Genomic DNA, 15,351 nt, shown 5'->3' on the forward strand with positions numbered 1-15,351 from the left:
GTCGAGTCAGGGGGTGAGTCGCAATTTCGGTATTCCATAGTCGCAATTTGGAATCTTAGGACAGTTTGGAGAGGAATTAGAGAGAAATTCGTGCGACTCCGGCCCTAGTCTACACGCGCTCCAGTTCATAACGTGTCGATAACCTGGTGATTCCAACAGAAATACAGAGGTTATGAAATGAAGCACAAAGTATATACAGACATGAAATGCACGCGTAACGCAAGAAAGGATCTGACACAAATCATGTCTTAATGGAAATACCTCTCCTTAAGCTAGGCGTGGCTTCATTACATAGGGGTGATTGATACTACATACCTCAGTATTAATTACCATCTTCAATGTATAATTGGAAAAAAGTCATATACTCCCAACCTGATACCTACGAAAAACGTCAATTGTACAAATATGTGGCCGACTCTGATATCGAAAATACCCACCCTGGAGTATTCTAGTGGGTAAGAATCCACACCGAGGGCGTTGATAGATTCGAGTAGATCAGGCAATTAAAAAACGCGCATACAGTCGATTTCGCTTAATACGGACACTTTGATTCCGCTCACTGTTGGCCGAATTAGGCGGGAAACGGTTTTGTGCGAATTAAACGGTAATCAATTCGCATCATGGCCATGCGTAAAGGCAGACAACACATTATAAATTCTGTACTGTTGCGTAATAAGCAGGCCGTGTTATTTTTGGCATATGCCAAAACTGCCAAAAATAACTTATTTTTGGCATTTTTCGATTTTTATTTTTGGCAGTTTTGGCATCGCCCTCTAAATAGATAGTTTCAGACTCGAATTAGTCACAAAAACGCTTTATTTTGGCCAGTCTGTCAAAAGACACCACAAAATATGCAGCATCCACGTATAATCAGTGCCAACAAACAATAAGAAGAAGAAAAAACCTAACGATTTCATAGGTTAATAATGTCAAACGAAAACACAAAATGTGCAGTATCCATCGTAATCGGTGCCACTAAGCAAAAAAGAAAGAAAGAAAAGCCTAACAAACACGCTCAACAGCTGATTGTTACAGCTGTTGAATAGACTTAAATCGTTTGCACTGTAACAGTGCATCCAAACTCAGGTCACCTAAATTCATTTTTCGCCCGGCGAATCTGGGAAATATCGGCTTCAACAGTAGCTGTTGAGGGAAAAAATGTTGCCAGTCATCCACAAAAGGTTTTCAGAGCTTCAAAATCTTTGGAGGGCCGAACCGGCTTCCATGCATCATGAAAAGAGATCACTTCGTCAGTGCCATCGATCTCATCGCCGAAAGAATTTTCTTCCCGATCCTTTTCCAGGAGTTTCCTGTGTTGTCTCTCAACACATCCTATTTAGTAGCCCGACTATCATTTCTCCTTCAGTCTAGCGATATATCTTCGGAGGACTTTTGTCACTTCAGGTGGCTTTAATATTACCAACTCGCATGGAAGAGTCCTGGGAAGGTTAGCTTTTGACGCAACAAGACTGTCTGGCAAAACGAGACTATGCAGCTCAGAAATAGCCAGACAATTTGTTGGGTCACAATGTTCAACTCGATCACAATGCAAAAATCGTGGTTGATTTTGGGGGTTCCAGTTCCATGAGCAGAGTATAATTAATATTTTAATAATCAGCACTGCGGCAGCTTCTCATTGATACCCGTTTTATCAAATTTAGTGCTCGACAAGCCGGTCAAAAATGGTCGTAAAATTGCCTTTGGACAAATGGAAAGTATGACGTAAACCAAATGAAGTCAGCCGTTCAATCTCGCTGTGCCCACACCATTTAGGACACCATGCTTTCACCCCTAATGGGTGGGCTGGACCCAGATTAAGAAACGTGCCTTTCACAAACGCTCTTCTCGCTTGTAACGCGGTCTTGTTAACACAACACCATGAACAAAATACACTATATTTGGCAGGCCGTGTTATTTTTGGCATATGCCAAAAATTGCTTATTTTTGGCATTTTCAAATTTTTATTTTTGGCAGTTTTGGCATCTGGCTCCTGAAATGCCAAAAATAACACGGCCTGGTAATAAGTGAATGGCATGGTGCGCTTTACTGCATTTACTGACACTGATTGCATATTAAGCACAAGTTGGCGAGTTATACTTTCAGGTTAGCTGTAGCCTACTGTATAGTTTTTTGACACCAAACGATTATACAAGTTCAAGATCACAATGTAATGCACTGTGTAACGTCGTTGCATTTCATCCGAACATAATGTTGACACTTTCCAAGTTGAAATCTCTCGATGTTCCGAACTGCATGGTATCTGAAAGGGGACAACAAAATCCACACTGATTTGGAATAGATATATTCATTATAGTGTTTTCGTTTCGCGTGTTATGCCTAAAAACCTAATTTTAGCACCCTTTCCGTAGGCTCTACTTAGTGCTTCGTATGCAGTAAGTAGTATGAGTAGTGGGCGATTTGCCCGCATGCACCCTATTTACTTAAACAAACAAAGATTATCAATATAATAAACAATGAAAGAATTAGCTCATTCTCAGTTTTGCAGCAATACTCGAGGGGAATTCCCTTCTGACAGTGCGGCAATCAAAAAGGGGGGAATAATTAACGATAGAGAGAAAACGAACAAAGAATCTGGATTGACCTTTGGACTCAGACATGAGACTTGGGTCATTCTACTTGTACTTTTCCACTCGCCTCCTGATTCTACCTGCCCTGGGGTTTGCGAATATGTTGAACGTAATCAGCTTCCAAAATATCGATTGACCTTTTGTACTCTGGCCAGACGTGAAACTTATTGATTAGTAATTCTACTTGTACTTTTCCACTCATGATTTAATCTGCCTCGCTTGACCTCTGGACAAGGACACGAAACTACAGCTGACTCCGGTCGTACGCGACTGGACTTGGTAATAGTTGCCTGCCGACAAATTGTCCTGACCTATCGTTTTATGGTCCAATTTCGTGACGGGGCTTTGGGAATAATTGCCTGTCAAACCACCCTGGTTGACTTGTCGTTTCGCGATTGACTCGATTTCGTGTACGGTGGGGCATAGGAATAATTGCCGGTCGTGACGTCAGTATAGTTTTCTTCTGATCCATGAGATCCTGGTGCGTGTTTTAGGTGTCCATACGTTCGGCTGTGTAAGGTGACGCTTGTGGTCTGTCTCATACTGTCGTACTTGAACCCGCTTGCTTTGTTGTCCACCCAGACAGTAACGAGAAATGATCTGTTATTATTATAAATATGTGTGTCATTTCGAGTCATACCGAGAATCAGAATGAATGTCCTAGTAGAAATTTGTATTAGGCGACCCGACATAGATTAGCTTAAATAAAGTAACATTATGAATATAATAAGTAATTAAACAAATAGCTGATTCTCAATTTTGCTCGCATCAACGTGTTAAGCCCCGGTAGTAGTTATATAAATGTGCGGAAGGTGCCCATTCGCGATTTATAAAGAACAAACAAACATTATCAAGATAATAAACAGTGTAAGAATTAGCTCATTCTCAGTTTTGCAGCAATACTCGAGGGGAATTCCCTTCTGGCTGTGCGGCAATAAAAAAAGGGGGAATAATTAACGATAGAGAGAAAACGAACAAAGAATCTGGATTGACCTTTGTACTCAGACATGAGACTGGAGTACTTCTACTTGTACTTTTCCACTCCTGATTCTGCCTCGCCTCTGGACAAGAGACTTGTATATTTGATATATATTATATTTTGCCTCGAATAACAATGAATCGGCTTTTAATTTCAATGGTATGCACGCCGACGATACGCTCGACTGGGCAAAGCGACGTCCACGGCCTGTGTCATACTGGACTCGTAACAACCTCGCTCGACCTCTGGTCAAGGACATGTAATTACAGCTGACTCCGGTCATACGCGACGGGGCTTGGTAATAGTTGCCTGACGACATATCGTCCTGACCTATTGTTTTGTGGTTCAATTTCGTGACGTGTCTTGGGAATAATTCCCCGTCAAACCCCCTGGCTGACTTGTCGTCCCGTGGTTGACTCGATTTCATGTACGGTGGGGCATGGGAATAATTGCCGGTACTGACTTCGGTCGTGTACGACGAGGCTTGACCATAGTTGCCGGCCCTGACCTGTCATTCCGTGGTCCAATTTCGTGGCTCGGGAACAATAGAGCGTCAAGCTGGTTGACTTGTCGTTCCACGGTTGATTCAATTTCGTGTACGGTGGGTCATAATTACCGGTCGTGACGTCAGTACAGTTTCTTCTGATCCATGAGATCCTGGTGCGTGATTTAGGTGTCCATACGTTCGGCTATGTAAAGTGACGCTTGTGGTCTGTGTCTTGTGTACTGTTGTACTTGAACCCTTTTTTGCTTTGTTATCGACCCAGACAGTAACGAGAAACGATCTGTTACGATTATAAATATGTATACCATTTCGAGTCATATCGAGAATGAGAATGAATGTCGTAGTAGAAATGTGTATTAGGCGACCCGACATAGATTAACTTAAATAAATTAACATTATAAATACAATAAGTAATTGAGCAAATAGCTGATTCTCAATTTTGCTCGCATCAACATGTTAACCCCCGGTATTACGTACCTAGTAATCGGTGCAAGCAACAAATGTGGCTGTTCCATACATATACCTCGTTCTAGCGTATTCATAAGGACAGACAGTCCCGAGCAAAACAATGTATTTATGATGGGTTCTTTTTACTGCTTCACGGGTGGTCAAGCGTAATCATCCCGGTGTCTGCAAATGATATTCAATTTACCACGAGATATTAATTTTGTATGCTGTACAGTGTACATGATATACAACTTGAATCGATCTGTTGGCGAACTAATGCTTTGCCCGTCTGTAACATACACATATCGATCACGAGCTCACCACGCACTTTTCGCTCGAAGTCGACAAATTTCGCTACAGACAGTCAGTTGTGTTCACGTATGTGTCGTAAATATATCCTCAACACATGCTATGTCAATACCTCCAAGCATATTTGCATCATACTTAGGGTTCTGGTTTAAATCAGGCTGATTTAAATCATCACGTGTCGACAATCGATCGAAGCCCGTCAACTGGTATTTCGAAAGCTCCCGGTATGGTGTATTATTGTGTATGGATTGTTGCGGTATTAGAATTGTGGTTACGGCTCGTTGGCGGTGCGAGGATCAGGTTTATAGTATACTATAACTACTTAGCTCGGATATTATACGACGCGCTGCTATCGTTGCTTTGTCCAAGACCTAATTCGCGATAATCAATCTCGCTGTCGAAAATGACATGCGGCCGCGTAGACTGCATAGCGCCATTTTGTTTTGTGATCCATCCTGCTGTGCCGAGGATCGAAACATATCCTCAACACATGCCAACACCTCCAAGCATATCTGCAGCATCATACTACGGATATATTGACTCGGCAGAGTATTACCGTCAGAGAATTGCTGTGTCACGCCTTCGGGCCTTGCATTTTCCGCTCGGTAACTGCGAGTACGATGTTATTTCAATTGTCCACGAAACGAATCGGGGTAGCTCGCTTCATCGGGGATCAGTGACCTTATTTGGCTGAAACGCGCTCGGTGGTGCAATAATGGGAATGAATTGTGACAGATCATACGTGATGCGATCTATAGCCTGAGGTGAGGTGTAGAGTAGAGGGGGAGATTTCGAAATCGGAATCCACTGCGACTATAGGGTTGCAAAATCAAAGTCCAAAAAATCCGACTGGCCCGTAAAGGCCTGGTATTTCCATGTATTAGGCTGGTAAAATGTATCATAAATCCGACTCTCAAAGACACTTGGCCGCATCCAGCCCGGGTTTAACCAAAACTGATGAAATCCGCGCCGGAAACGAATCGTGACCACCCCCGTCCAGACAAAATAGTTCTGCTGTAAGGGGAGTGTCGTTGTACATTCATTTACGTACAGAGAGACTTTGGATCGACTCATTGGCGGACTTCTGTTTGTCTGTACAGGTATTATTAGTGTAATTAGATTTGCCACCACAGGGAGTATATTGGCAAAATCACACAACGATAACAACTTTACCCGCCAACAACTCCAACGGGATATATCCATGTAAATTTCATTCATATTATTATGAAAAAGCTAATCCACCACGTTCACACGATAATATTTCATACGACTCCTTTGACAGGGTTGTTTACGCTAGTATTGTAACATGGTGATCACTAACAGGGGGCTGTGAATCCAGGTCCAAAGAGTCCGGGAATAGGCTAGCAATACAACCGTTGGGCGGTGGGGTATTCGAGAAAATCGCTTAATTTTTCGACAGGAACGATGATCACACCGACGGCATCTCATGACTTGTCATTCGAATACTTGTAATTTTGATGTAGTGTGCTGTACGCAAATCAGCTGTGATCAATCGAGCGTGACACAGTCGATGTCAGTCATCAATCCGCTTGTTTGACAAAACTCTCGTTTTCTGGTTGATAGCAACACGATACGATACATTTGTTGTCCCCATCGACCCTCCTATTTTAATAGGGTTACCATGCGGCCTCCTTCAGGGGAGCATATGTCCTCCATTTCCCAGATATGTCACCCAATTCACCTAAATGTACTCTCTTTCTGTCAGTTTGTCCTCCTTGTTAGCTCAACATTCCCAAAAAACACCACGAGTAACGCAAAATGCGGTTTTAGATTACGAAAGTCGGGTACGTAGCCAAATCGGAAAAATGACGCTATGATGGCATTGTGCAGGCTATCACGTGGATACGGGGGACCTGTGTAAACACGTGAATAGTAAAAGCGCCCCAAACTATCGGGAAAAAGATCAAGCGTACTCGACTATGTCGGGGCCCACCATAGTACAGCCAAATGATCCAATGTCGTACCGAGAATAGCCGGGGTGTTGGTACATCATTCGCACGAGATGTACTTTGGAATGCGTGTGAAATCGACATCCTCCGTTACTCGACTGAAGCAAGTCGCCACTGCACTCTCTCTCTGTGTATACACAACGATCCAGACGAAACTACGCGTTCTGGCGAGGTTATCGAAATAGCTGGAGCGATTCACAATACATGCTACATTTACTTCTAATGGAAGGACAAAATATAGCTTTGAAGTACTCAAGTAGAAGTAGTGTTAAAGAAATGTCGTGAAATCGCTTTCTATCCTAATGATAAAGAGTAGGTCCCCATAAAACTGTCGAGCCAAAATGCAGTTTCGAAGCAACCCAGTAATTTGTAAATCTTATTTATGGGTTGCACGGTGTGTTCATTGATTAGAGAGAAGCAGACACGGCGGTGCCTGTATAACAAGGCTGTTCTCAAACCCACATTGTCTTCGTTATTATCGGCGAGATATGGCTTTGCAGTGACATTGCGGTCGTTAAAATACATTGATTAAATACGATTTATCCCTCGTATATGGGGATCAATGGGCGAATAATGTATCGATTCAGCAATTCGACACGCCAAGTACTTAATTTCTCCGGCCCGCCGACCGAAGGAGTTACCCGCCCCCTTGTATTACACAAATGTAAATGATACAATAGCGACAGCTAGCGGTTGTCAATCATCCATAAAAATACTAACCAGTAATACAGCCCTCAAGGAAAACAACAATCCGGGAGATATGTCAAGTGTATTTCAGATACATCGTCTGTAGACCTCCAATTGCGGAGAACACCGGAGCAGCTGAAGCACTGCGTTCTGTCTAGGTCACCGAGATAAACCTTGTTTTGCCAACTCGCCGACCGTCCGTGGTATGGGATAGCGGGGTCATTTCTCAAAGGTTCAGTACTCTCCGTATTTTGAGGTTATTGCACAATCTATCTCTAATATGCTGTAATATAGACAGGTCCAGACTTGTCTATTCACTTCCGTAGACTGACTTTTATAACACATTTTACACAAATACACATGTTCAGTTTATTTGAAGTAATAACGGGCAAGCACATTAACTAATCGTCCAGAACAAGGTGTAGAGCTTCTTTCAGATCTTGGCATACTTTCTTGATATCAGAATCCTTTTTTTGATTTGCGATGTAAAAGCAATACCAGCTTCGCATACATGAGCATATGATTGCGTATAAACCGATATTGAAGTCTTCTGAGAGCATCTTCATTATTCTCCAGTCTACACAATATTATTTTCCTCTTAGTACGTTATGTCTCTCAATCCAACAGAACAGTTGAATTGCTATTCGAAGGTATCTGATACAGACAAACTAATTCTTTAAGTTTGTTCATCGTAGCGTAACGACCATTTTTACGAATCCATAACTGTATCATTTGATATCGTTGCTCAGTTAAGTTATAGCAATCCGTGTATTGGCATTCGGCAATTTCATTGTCAGATAGCTCAAGTTTTTCACGTGCAAACCTATACCAGTTCATCGGGTCAATCCGATCCATTATCACTAGCAGTAATCTTGGACATATTCGATCTATAGTGTACAGCGAATAATCATGTAATAAATATTACACGTTATATATTGCCTTGCACTCGGTTCAACTACAATAACAAAGAAGGCGATCAACTTACGCAATAATGACGTAATCATATCTCAGCGTTACTGAAACCTAGCAAAGCCGCTCTCGTAATAACTAGAGTAATCAACTACGCAATCATAATGACGTAATCATTACTGCACATGCTTGAACTGCAATACGCAATCATAATGAAGAATATATACGTATATATCAATTTCTGCAACTTTTTAATTTTTCTCGCACTGTACACGATTTCATGTAGATAAATGTTTTGATTACTAGGCACCCTTCCTTCACAAAAATACGCATCATTTATGAGAGTAGGAATCTAAGCGTTGGCCATTACCACGCCAAGATGTAAGAAGACATATGAAGTTTGGGCCAACATGGGCCTCATAGAAGAGTGCCAAAAAGATCGCCAGCGAGAAAACATGGGTCGAAAAGGATTGCCCTTATATGTTGACCGTAAACTTCGATATAAATGTATTTGTATGGGTGCCTAAAGTGCTGGCACCGAATAATTATGTCGTGGTAATCTGGACCCCACAGGGCAACTGACATCCCGAATTATTATAGTGAAGAAATACCAATTTTGAATCGTGCGCTTCTTTTAGTTTAGTAGTCTGTGTATAGGCGAGTTCAATATCTTTTGATTACATACCGCACAGGAAGTCGGACTGAGAGGATACAAAATTTATAGCAATATACACGCAATTATCAATATTACTGACCTGATCAATCATTAATTATACAGCTATTTTACCAGGTCCACGTGGTCGCATCTGAATGGAGACCGGATAGGTCAAAAGTGCTACATTCGGTCAAAGCGGCGAACATACCGCCTGGTTATCAAGTGTTTTTATGTGTGATCGACCCCCACTGTCTAGCGAGACGAGCCGGATTTTGGTGTCTGATTAATAATGTCGTAAGAGTGTGGTGAACCCATTTACAAACTACTTTACACATTTCAAAATCCCAACACCCGAAAAGTAAGTAGCTAAAACTGTTGAAGCGGAGGTAGTCTGAAACACAACGACTCATATAGCACAGATGGACAAATCCTAATCGAGTACATCGGATAGAGTTGTATCCTTGAAATCGTTATTTCCTCAACAAATCGATACAAGAATGGATCTGCATGGAAATAAACCTGAATATGTTCTGATGACACTCGTTATGGAAAGCTAAATTCGCCTGCCCACATCCCCAACAGAACATATTGACAATTAATATCAGCCATATACTACAGAAATACCCATTTACTCGAATGGTACCATGTCTGAAATACTGTAGTGTAGGCGAATCAGCGTCTGCTGATCCTGACAGTCACCGTTTAAACAGGTTTTTGCCGGGTCAACTGTGATCGGACACGGTTCATCTGCTACTTGCAGACTTATACGCGCGGGGGTTGAAAAAAAATGGCTCGGATGCTATGTCAGCTCAGGGCGACAATTCGAAGTTTTAAACAATACGGTTGGTACGTAAAGCCTCGTTATTCCCGCGTATTGTGAGGGTAAAACCTTTAAGACAGTTCCACATCGAGCCGATGAAAATGCGTGCCCGAATCGTGGTCAACTCTAGTCAAGCCTAACAGCTCCGCTATCGTCGCATGATACGGAGGGGGTCGCTAAACTTTTATAAACTATTAAAAATAAGTGGCTTCCTAAAGAAGGCTAGCCACATTGATAACTTGGTGCAGTGCGAGTATAGACAGAATCGAGTACCCGGAAAAAAGTAGCGGCATTGCTGACAACCTCTGTGTAGTTATGGTGGCTTGTATGTCTCGCACGGTAACCGTCTTTATTGCCCCGCACCGCGACCCGTCAGCTGCTGTGTGCTATTATGTTTACAATTTATCACTCGTAATCACACCGTGTGAAACAAACCTCTGACTTCGTCAAATAAAACACGACATCTTCAAAAGGGTATTAAAATCACCCCGATGCTAAAATAAGTCGTACGGTAAAATTACTAATAAGGTATGTCTCCCGGGCGCCCGTCCATGCCCCCGTAACTATACGTTTCGGAAGGGTATACCGAAAGCCTCTTTACACTGTGTGATCAGACTAGATGACCTTCACGGTCTTGTCGATCATTCCCATCTAGTACCGAATACTGTGCAAAGTATATTTTCTGTACCACCATCACTGCCGTTTGTTATGTATTTTGGTTTGTTCAAAATAAAGACTCTCTCTGTGTATTTACTCGGGTGGTATTGCAACCAGCCCCTATTCGCAAATCCACATCTTTCACCGTCAGACGATAAATGGTATTTTGTAGTATTGGTGTTATCAAAACTGTCACATAAAGTTGACCTGCTTTCATGGTGGTTTCTAATACTCGACTAGGACGAGTCGTGTCTATTGTAATACCGTCTCTTTTATCTCTACCCCACTAAATGATTAAAACACCGACATTGAAGCCTCGGACAAACAACACAGAATTATACAGACGCGAAAAAAATATTTATTGGTACACTCATATTGAAATACGATCGGCTCACACAAAGTGAGTAGTCTCGTGTCTGTGAAGATTTGCTTGCGAACCAAAAGCTTTACCGCAAACACCGCATGGATATTTTTTCAGTCCCACGTGAGCCTGGAGGTGAGTTTCTAACCCGCATTGCTGAGGAAACAGTCTCCCACACACCTGACACGATTATTTTCCAATTCCAAAGTGTGTTTCTAGGTGTTTTTTCATTCCATTCTTCCCCGACAGAAGCTTACCACACACCCCACACTCGAATCTTTCTACGCCAGTATGTGTGGCCAAATGGACTTCCATGGTGTATTTTCGGGCAAAAAAACGACCACATACTTCACAATCGTACGGTTTCACACCCGAGTGTACAGCCAAATGGACATTTAGGTTCTGTTTGGCAAGAAACCATCGTCCGCATATCAAGCATTCATGTTCTTTAACACCAGTGTGCCATAGTAAATGACTTTTGAGGTTGCATTTTCTTGTGAACTCCCGCGCACAAATACGGCATTTATTAGACTCCGTCGTACTATAAATATTTCCTGGAGGGTGAATAATAACATGAGTAAGATACAAATTCAAAGCATCCTCAGTTTGAGCGTGGACAAAGCATTTACTTATCCCCGAATCAGATAGATGTTACACTATAGAGAGTCTATACGAATAAGCCTGCATGTCTCTGAATGACTACCTCGGGTATAAAAATAGCTCGATAATTTCTCAATGTATAAAAACACTTGGTGATTCGTGATCCACCACGCCTGGTATCAAGGGAGCACTATGCTTTATATAGATTACAGACATATAGGAAAAAATCATGCTTTATCTAGATTACACCCGTAGCAGGGAAAATTATGCTCTGTCAGCGCCTACATTAGCGGGATTCAGGGTGTCTGGAACGTTTTTGCAGGTCCCCCGTCGCGACGATCCTTTGTCGAGTTGAGATTCCCAAGTCATTCAGCGTGTTGTTTCCTAATCATATCCGCATATACCCCAAACTATTTGTTTCACTCGGTCGTTTATGGCCCCCAATTAGCAGACAAAATGGACCGTCCACAGCGCTAGACAGTTAAATTACGCCGCAGAGCTGTGAAATGTTATGTGATAAGTTCACCCACAGTGTAAAGAGGCTTTCGGTATACCCTTCCGAAACGTATAGTTACGGGGGCATGGACGGGCGCCCGGGAGACATACCTTATTAGTAATTTTACCGTACGACTTATTTTAGCATCGGGGTGATTTTAATACCCTTTTGAAGATGTCGTGTTTTATTCGACGAAGTCAGAGGTTTGTTTCACACGGTGTGATTACGAGTGATAAATTGTAAACATAATAGCACACAGCAGCTGACGGGTCGCGGTGCGGGGCAATAAAGACGGTTACCGTGCGAGACATACAAGCCACCATAACTACACAGAGGTTGTCAGCAATGCCGCTACTTTTTTCCGGGTACTCGATTCTGTCTATACTCGCACTGCACCAAGTTATCAATGTAGCTAGCCTTCTTTAGGAAGCCACTTACTTTTAATAGTTTATAAAAGTTTAGCGACCCCCTCCGTATCATGCGACGATAGCGGAGCTGTTAGGCTTGACTAGAGTTGACCACGATTCGGGCACGCATTTTCATCGGCTCGATGTGGAACTGTCTTAAAGGTTTTACCCTCACAATACGCGGGAATAACGAGGCTTTACGTACCAACCGTATTGTTTAAAACTTCGAATTGTCGCCCTGAGCTGACATAGCATCCGAGCCATTTTTTTTTCAACCCCCGCGCGTATAAGTCTGCAAGTAGCAGATGAACCGTGTCCGATCACAGTTGACCCGGCAAAAACCTGTTTAAACGGTGACTGTCAGGATCAGCAGACGCTGATTCGCCTACACTACAGTATTTCAGACATGGTACCATTCGAGTAAATGGGTATTTCTGTAGTATATGGCTGATATTAATTGTCAATATGTTCTGTTGGGGATGTGGGCAGGCGAATTTAGCTTTCCATAACGAGTGTCATCAGAACATATTCAGGTTTATTTCCATGCAGATCCATTCTTGTATCGATTTGTTGAGGAAATAACGATTTCAAGGATACAACTCTATCCGATGTACTCGATTAGGATTTGTCCATCTGTGCTATATGAGTCGTTGTGTTTCAGACTACCTCCGCTTCAACAGTTTTAGCTACTTACTTTTCGGGTGTTGGGATTTTGAAATGTGTAAAGTAGTTTGTAAATGGGTTTACCACACTCTTACGACATTATTAATCAGACACCAAAATCCGGCTCGTCTCGCTAGACAGTGGGGGTCGATCACACATAAAAACACTTGATAACCAGGCGGTATGTTCGCCGCTTTGACCGAATGTAGCACTTTTGACCTATCCGGTCTCCATTCAGATGCGACCACGTGGACCTGGTAAAATAGCTGTATAATTAATGATTGATCAGGTCAGTAATATTGATAATTGCGTGTATATTGCTATAAATTTTGTATCCTCTCAGTCCGACTTCCTGTGCGGTATGTAATCAAAAGATATTGAACTCGCCTATACACAGACTACTAAACTAAAAGAAGCGCACGATTCAAAATTGGTATTTCTTCACTATAATAATTCGGGATGTCAGTTGCCCTGTGGGGTCCAGATTACCACGACATAATTATTCGGTGCCAGCACTTTAGGCACCCATACAAATACATTTATATCGAAGTTTACGGTCAACATATAAGGGCAATCCTTTTCGACCCATGTTTTCTCGCTGGCGATCTTTTTGGCACTCTTCTATGAGGCCCATGTTGGCCCAAACTTCATATGTCTTCTTACATCTTGGCGTGGTAATGGCCAACGCTTAGATTCCTACTCTCATAAATGATGCGTATTTTTGTGAAGGAAGGGTGCCTAGTAATCAAAACATTTATCTACATGAAATCGTGTACAGTGCGAGAAAAATTAAAAAGTTGCAGAGATTGATATATACGTATATATTCTTCATTATGATTGCGTATTGCAGTTCAAGCATGTGCAGTAATGATTACGTCATTATGATTGCGTAGTTGATTACTCTAGTTATTACGAGAGCGGCTTTGCTAGGTTTCAGTAACGCTGAGATATGATTACGTCATTATTGCGTAAGTTGATCGCCTTCTTTGTTATTGTAGTTGAACCGAGTGCAAGGCAATATATAACGTGTAATATTTATTACATGATTATTCGCTGTACACTATAGATCGAATATGTCCAAGATTACTGCTAGTGATAATGGATCGGATTGACCCGATGAACTGGTATAGGTTTGCACGTGAAAAACTTGAGCTATCTGACAATGAAATTGCCGAATGCCAATACACGGATTGCTATAACTTAACTGAGCAACGATATCAAATGATACAGTTATGGATTCGTAAAAATGGTCGTTACGCTACGATGAACAAACTTAAAGAATTAGTTTGTCTGTATCAGATACCTTCGAATAGCAATTCAACTGTTCTGTTGGATTGAGAGACATAACGTACTAAGAGGAAAATAATATTGTGTAGACTGGAGAATAATGAAGATGCTCTCAGAAGACTTCAATATCGGTTTATACGCAATCATATGCTCATGTATGCGAAGCTGGTATTGCTTTTACATCGCAAATCAAAAAAAGGATTCTGATATCAAGAAAGTATGCCAAGATCTGAAAGAAGCTCTACACCTTGTTCTGGACGATTAGTTAATGTGCTTGCCCGTTATTACTTCAAATAAACTGAACATGTGTATTTGTGTAAAATGTGTTATAAAAGTCAGTCTACGGAAGTGAATAGACAAGTCTGGACCTGTCTATATTACAGCATATTAGAGATAGATTGTGCAATAACCTCAAAATACGGAGAGTACTGAACCTTTGAGAAATGACCCCGCTATCCCATACCACGGACGGTCGGCGAGTTGGCAAAACAAGGTTTATCTCGGTGACCTAGACAGAACGCAGTGCTTCAGCTGCTCCGGTGTTCTCCGCAATTGGAGGTCTACAGACGATGTATCTGAAATACACTTGACATATCTCCCGGATTGTTGTTTTCCTTGAGGGCTGTATTACTGGTTAGTATTTTTATGGATGATTGACAACCGCTAGCTGTCGCTATTGTATCATTTACATTTGTGTAATCATAGTGTCCTATATGGTGTCGACCCAAGCAAATCGCACGGTTCAATGAAATTGTATCACGTCACAGTTTCCATTTGGCTACAGGCAATTCGACGGTGATTTTTGACCGGCTTGCCGAGCATTAAATTTGATGAATCGGGTATCAATCGAAAGCTGACTCTGCACTGATTACGAAAATATAAATTTTATTCCGCTCGCGGCCCTGGAACCCCCACAATCAGCCCCCAATTATTCATTGTCGAGTAGATTGGCAGTGTGACGCAACAATGCTGTCTGGCGAAACGAGAGACTAGCTCAAGAGCAAGGATGCG

At 42.0% G+C, this 15,351-nt stretch overlaps 1 long non-coding RNA gene across 1 annotated transcript in view; it reads right to left on the bottom strand.

Moving 5' to 3' along the window:
* LOC145442999 (uncharacterized) overlaps positions 1-15,351 on the bottom strand; it is a 445,110-nt gene that overhangs the window by 222,650 nt on the left and 207,109 nt on the right. The window lies entirely within an intron of this gene.

Source organism: Botryllus schlosseri, chromosome 7 (assembly GCF_051294905.1).
Source record: "Botryllus schlosseri isolate E-star chromosome 7, Bs_hap1, whole genome shotgun sequence".
Lineage (NCBI taxonomy): Eukaryota > Metazoa > Chordata > Ascidiacea > Stolidobranchia > Styelidae > Botryllus > Botryllus schlosseri.